Below are 6,599 nucleotides of genomic sequence, written 5' to 3' on the forward strand. Positions count from 1 at the left end.
AACCAATACTTGGTGTCTGGTAACGCCAGACACCAACCAATACTTGGTGTCTGGTAACGCCAGACACCAACCAATACTTGGTGTCAGGTAACGCCAGACACCAACCAATACTTGGTGTCTGGTAACGCCAGACACCAACCAATACTTGGTGTCAGGTAACGCCAGACACCAACCAATAATAATAAAAAAATAAGCTTATGGTAACTGGCCGGGGTACTTGATATTATATATGAATATATACTGAGTAATATATATACTTGTATAAACTGTATTTACGTATTAAAGATCTCAGTAAATCATACTTTTGGTATTGTTTCCCTTGTGATGCTTATTATGCCCCCCTTCACTCTATGGGGGAGGGGGAAGGGGGAAGAGGTGATGGAAAGGGGTAACAAACATAATGGGGCCCAGGAGCTAGATATCGACATTCGTTCAGTTTTGTAAACCATGGCGATAATGAACACATTTGAAGAGCCAAAGCTGGGAGCGTTGGAGAAGATTTTAGGTAATGGTGATTTGTGTACGTTTTGTGTAAATTTTCAGAACATTTTTGGCAAAATTTCTTGGATTGTGTTGACATTCAATCGCCCAATAATGGTAGGCTGGAAAGTAATTCTGCAAGTCCTAAGGCTTGGAGGTCGACTGATGCTCAACACACACACACACACAACACATTATATTCATTTCTGAATAATACTGAAACGTAACCACTGAGGAAATACTTCAGATACGGACCAGTGTTGCATGACTTTACTAGGAGGGGCGAGGCTGTGAGGCGTATCACCTCACAGCTCTCCACCAGGAAGGTGGAGAGCCTCACAGTTGAAGGAAAGTGCCCAAAAACAACCTCTCTTGCTCTTATAAAAACAATCATTGAAATATTTCTCCAAAACATTTACTTTATCTATTCACCTTTATAGATATGGTTCTTCCCCATATATTACTGTTATTTTGTCCAATACTACAGCCAGCTGTGGCATTATATGTTATTTTGTCCAATACAACAGCCAGCTGTGGCATTATATGTTATTTTGTCCAATACAACAGCCAGCTGTGGCATTATATGTTATTTTGTCCAATACAACAGCCAGCTGTGGCATTATATGTTATTTTGTCCAATACAACAGCCAGCTGTGGCATTATATGTTATTTTGTCCAATACAACAGCCAGCTGTGGCATTATATGTTATTTTGTCCAATACTACAGCCAGTTGTGGCATTATATGTTATTTTGTCCAATACTACAGCCAGCTGTGGCATTATATGTTATTTTGTCCAATACTACAGCCAGCTGTGGCATTATATGTTATTTTGTCCAATACTACAGCCAGCTGTGGCATTATATGTTATTTTGTCCAATACTACAGCCAGCTGTGGCATTATATGTTATTTTGTCTAAGACTGCAGCCAGCTGTGGCATTAGTAAGGTTAAAAGAAACTATGAAGTGCACATGTCAAGAGAGGTATACTTTCTAATCATTTGTAAACATAGTTGATGCCTATTTATTTGCTTAATAATCAACCCCAAGCTCAGTCTTTAAATGCTCTTTGAGAAACAAGAATCGTCTTACGTCTGGCAGGGAAGATACAAAAACAGGCACCTCGCCATGCGTCCCACTACTATAAGGTTGTTTATTTAGCTCAATTTGACCTCTGGTTTTCAATTGAGGAACCCAGGGTCGTAACACAGACAAAGGTAAGAGTTTTTCTTCAAATATACACAAGGATTAGGAAAGAACACTGAAATACTGAAAACTGAGACGATTCACTTAACCAATAATGCCGAAAAATGAGTGGCGTTTTAAATATATAATTTGTCTCAGTAATTCCTGGAGAAAAACTTAATTTGTTGCAGCTGAACACATCTCTGTAGGTGAGGAAGGAGGCAAGTTTAGTGGTTAACAGAAAGGAAATTATTATTCAAATAGAAAATTAGAAGATAGCAAGTCACCAAGGCCAGAGGAAGTCTCTTCCAGATTGCCAAAATGATATAAAGACTAGCTTAATGAACTTAATTCATGCATGCTTAATAAATCATTAGAGTCAAACAGGGTACTTGAATTGTGAAGTGCGCTGATTTTTAAGGAGATTGTTCACTTACGTTGAACTATCGTCGAATTAGTTTAACATCTATTGTAGGAAAATTGGTTGAATCGATAGTTGCAATAGCCATTCGTCTTCATCATAGTAAAAAACTCACAACATGGTTTTTCCTTGTGTGCTCATATTTAACAAATTTACGCTCATTCCTTCCCAGAATATTTGATGCAGTTGATAGTGGGAAGGATTGCCATATGCTATACCATGAGGTTAGTGAAGCCTCTGATACTTTACCTCATGAGAGACTTATTATAAAGCTGGTGTATGTTGCTGGGAGCTATCATTATAAAGGTAATGTATAGTGATATATCATATCTTGGATTAAGGCTCGATTATTTCAAAGAAGGGAGATAATTAGCGTAACTGGAGTGTCATCCGAGCTTAATAAATGTGAGAAAAAAATGTCGTGAAGTCATAAGTAGTAATGACCTTGAGCCAAAAAACAAAAATCAATGCATCATTTTCCGGAATATAGTAAACAGGAAATGGATCTATTTCTTGCAGCTGTTTTACTTGAATTGTGTTTGGTCCCATTAAGATTATGCGGTTCAGGTTTGGTGTTAATAACAAAGAAGGTATTAACTGGAACATGTTCAGAGAAGGTTAACGAAGTTATTCACTAGAATTGAATACTTCCCTTATAAAGAAATTAAAAAAGCCCAATTAACATGTTACAGAAAGATGAAGAGTAAGGGGTGACACGTCTGAAGAATATAGACACAAGGGTCAAATAAAGGGGACGTAGATAAGGCTTTTAATATATCAACACAAAATAGTACTCGAAACAGTTGATATAAATTAGAGAAGTTTAGATTCAGCAAAGACCTGGATAAATACTGGAAAAACCTGGGAAAATACTGGAAAGACCTGGGTAAATACTAGTTTGGAAAGAAATTTGTTGATTTATGGAACAAAATTACCCGGTACTTTAACACACGTGGATCGCTAGATTGTTTCAAGCGTATATTAGACATATACACTAGTTTAAAAGCCCTCGACTTTTTATAAAGAGGAATTATCCCGTACAGGTAAATAGATATTCTGCAGTTTCCTTTTACTTTTATTCTAATTATACACTCTACTGCCCAATGCTGTGACCAACACATGCTTCAGTAAAGATGATTCAGCTATAAATAAATTCAGTTTGTAGATAAAATAGAGCGAGTTCCGATACGCAAATTATGAAAGCCAAGTTTATCACCACATATATCCGGTTTAGAAAAAGTTGTCATCGCTAACAGAGCGTAAATTCCAATCCTAACCCAACCTATGCCTAGCCTAACCTAACCCAACCTAACCTACCTTACCTCGAGGTTACCTTGAGGTGCTTCCGGGGCTTAGCGTCCCCGCGGCCCGGTCGTCGACCAGGCCTCCTGGTTGCTGGACTGATCAACCAGGCTGTTAGACGCGGCTGCTCGTAGCCTGACGTATGAGTCACAGCCTGGTTGATCAGGTATCCTATGGAGGTGCTTATCCAGTTCTCTCTTGAACACTGAGGGGTTTACCAGTTATGCCCCTTATGTGTAGTGGAAGCGTGTTGAACAGTCTCGGACCCCTGATGTTGATGGAGTTCTCTCTCAGAGTACCTGTTGCACCTCTGCTCTTCAACGGGGGTATTCTGCACATCCTGCCATGTCTTCTGGTTTCATGTGATGTTATTTCTGTGTGCAGGTTTGGGACCAGCCCCTCAATTATTTTCCACGTGTAAATTATTATGTATCTCTCCCGCCTGCGCTCAAGGGAGTACAGATTTAGGCTCTAGTCGGTCCCAGTAATTTAGATGTTTTACTGAGTGGATTCTAGCAGTAAAGGATCTCTGCACGCTCTCCAGGTCAGCAATTTATCCAGCTTTGAAAGGGGCTATCATTGTGCAGCAGTACTCCACTCTAGAGAGCACTAGCGTTTTGAAAAGTATCATCATCGGTATAGCATCTCTAGTGTGAAAAGTTCTTGTTATCCAACCTGTCATTTTTCTTGCAGTTGTGACGGCTACTTTATTGTGTTCTTTAAAGGTAAGGTCTTCCGACATGAGTACACCCAGGTCCTTTACATTGCCTTTTCGTTCTATGTTATGATTTGCCTGAGTTTTGTACGTGGTTTCCGTTTCTTTATTTTTAATTTTTCCGTAGCGCATGAGCTGGAACTTATCCTCGTTGAATACCATATTATTTTCTGTAGCCCATAGAAAGACCTGATCTACATCTGATTGGAGGTTTGCCGTGTCCTCTATGTTGCCAACTCTCATGAAAATCCTAGTGTCATCTGCAAAGGATGATACAGCGCTATAGGTTGTGTTCTGGTCTATGTCCGATATGAGGATGAGAAAAAGTACTGGAGCAAGCACAGTACCCTGGGGGACTGAGCTCTTCACGGTTGATGGGCTGGATTTTATTTTGTTGACTATTACGCATGTTGACCTACGCCTAGCCTAACCTACATTTAACCAAATTTACACCTAACCTAATCAACGCCTAATCAAATATGATATTTTAATCTACAGTAATATTATGTTTTACTTATGTTTGAAAAAAAAACTGCTGAACGCCCAGTATAATGTTAAAATTGAATGTGTTTTCACCCTATGTTGCCTGAGGACAGGTAGCGTCTGTGTGAGCGTTGCCTGAGGACAGGTAGCGTCTGTGTGAGCGTTGCCTGAGGACAGGTGGCGTCTATGTGAGCGTTGCCTGAGGACAGGTGGCGTCTGTGTCAGCGTTGCCTGAGGACAGGTGGCGTCTGTGTGAGCGTTGCCTGAGGACAGGTGGCGTCTGTGTGAGCGTTGCCTGAGGACAGGTGGCGTCTGTGTCAGCGTTGCCTGAGGACAGGTGGCGTCTGTGTGAGCGTTGCCTGAGGACAGGTGGCGTCTGTGTCAGCGTTGCCTGAGGACAGGTGGCGTCTGTGTCAGCGTTGCCTGAGGACAGGTAGCGTCTGTGTCAGCGTTGCCTGAGGACAGGTGGCGTCTGTGTGAGCGTTGCCTGAGGACAGGTGGCGTCTGTGTCAGCGTTGCCTGAGGACAGGTGGCGTCTGTGTCAGCGTTGCCTGAGGACAGGTAGCGTCTGTGTCAGCGTTGCCTGAGGACAGGTAGCGTCTGTGTGAGCGTTGCCTGAGGACAGGTGGTGTCTGTATCAGCGTTGCCTGAGGACAGGTAGCGTCTGTGTCAGCGTTGCCTGAGGACAGGTGGTGTCTGTGTGAGCGTTGCCTGAGGACAGGTGGCGTCTGTGTCAGCGTTGCCTGAGGACAGGTGGCGTCTGTGTCAGCGTTGCCTGAGGACAGGTGGCGTCTGTGTGAGCGTTGCCTGAGGACAGGTAGCGTCTGTGTCAGCGTTGCCTGAGGACAGGTAGCGTCTGTGTGAGCGTTGCCTGAGGACAGGTGGTGTCTGTATCAGCGTTGCCTGAGGACAGGTAGCGTCTGTGTCAGCGTTGCCTGAGGACAGGTAGCGTCTGTGTCAGCGTTGCCTGAGGACAGGTAGCGTCTGTGTGAGCGTTGCCTGAGGACAGGTGGTGTCTGTATCAGCGTTGCCTGAGGACAGGTAGCGTCTGTGTCAGCGTTGCCTGAGGACAGGTAGCGTCTGTGTGAGCGTTGCCTGAGGACAGGTGGTGTCTGTATCAGCGTTGCCTGAGGACAGGTAGCGTCTGTGTCAGCGTTGCCTGAGGACAGGTAGCGTCTGTGTGAGCGTTGCCTGAGGACAGGTGGTGTCTGTATCAGCGTTGCCTGAGGACAGGTGGCGTCTGTGTGAGCGTTGCCTGAGGACAGGTGGTGTCTGTATCAGCGTTGCCTGAGGACAGGTGGCGTCTGTGTCAGCGTTGCCTGAGGACAGGTGGTGTCTGTATCAGCGTTGCCTGAGGACAGGTGGCGTCTGTGTCAGCGTTGCCTGAGGACAGGTAGCGTCTGTGTGAGCGTTGCCTGAGGACAGGTGGTGTCTGTATCAGCGTTGCCTGAGGACAGGTGGCGTCTGTGTCAGCGTTGCCTGAGGACAGGTGGCGTCTGTGTCAGCGTTGCCTGAGGACAGGTGGCGTCTATGTGAGCGTTGCCTGAGGACAGGTGGCGTCTGTGTGAGCGTTGCCTGAGGACAGGTGGCGTCTGTGTCAGCGTTGCCTGAGGACAGGTGGCGTCTATGTGAGCGTTGCCTGAGGACAGGTGGCGTCTGTGTGAGCGTTGCCTGAGGACAGGTGGCGTCTGTGTGAGCGTTGCCTGAGGACAGGTGGCGTCTGTGTCAGCGTTGCCTGAGGACAGGTGGCGTCTATGTGAGCGTTGCCTGAGGACAGGTGGCGTCTGTGTGAGCGTTGCCTGAGGACAGGTGGCGTCTGTGTCAGCGTTGCCTGAGGACAGGTGGCGTCTGTGTGAGCGTTGCCTGAGGACAGGTGGCGTCTGTGTCAGCGTTGCCTGAGGACAGGTGGCGTCTGTGTGAGCGTTGCCTGAGGACAGGTGGCGTCTGTGTCAGCGTTGCCTGAGGACAGGTGGCGTCTGTGTGAGCGTTGCCTGAGGACAGGTGGCGTCTGTGT

The sequence above is a fragment of the Procambarus clarkii genome, chromosome 22, assembly GCF_040958095.1.
Source record: "Procambarus clarkii isolate CNS0578487 chromosome 22, FALCON_Pclarkii_2.0, whole genome shotgun sequence".
NCBI lineage: Eukaryota > Metazoa > Arthropoda > Malacostraca > Decapoda > Cambaridae > Procambarus > Procambarus clarkii.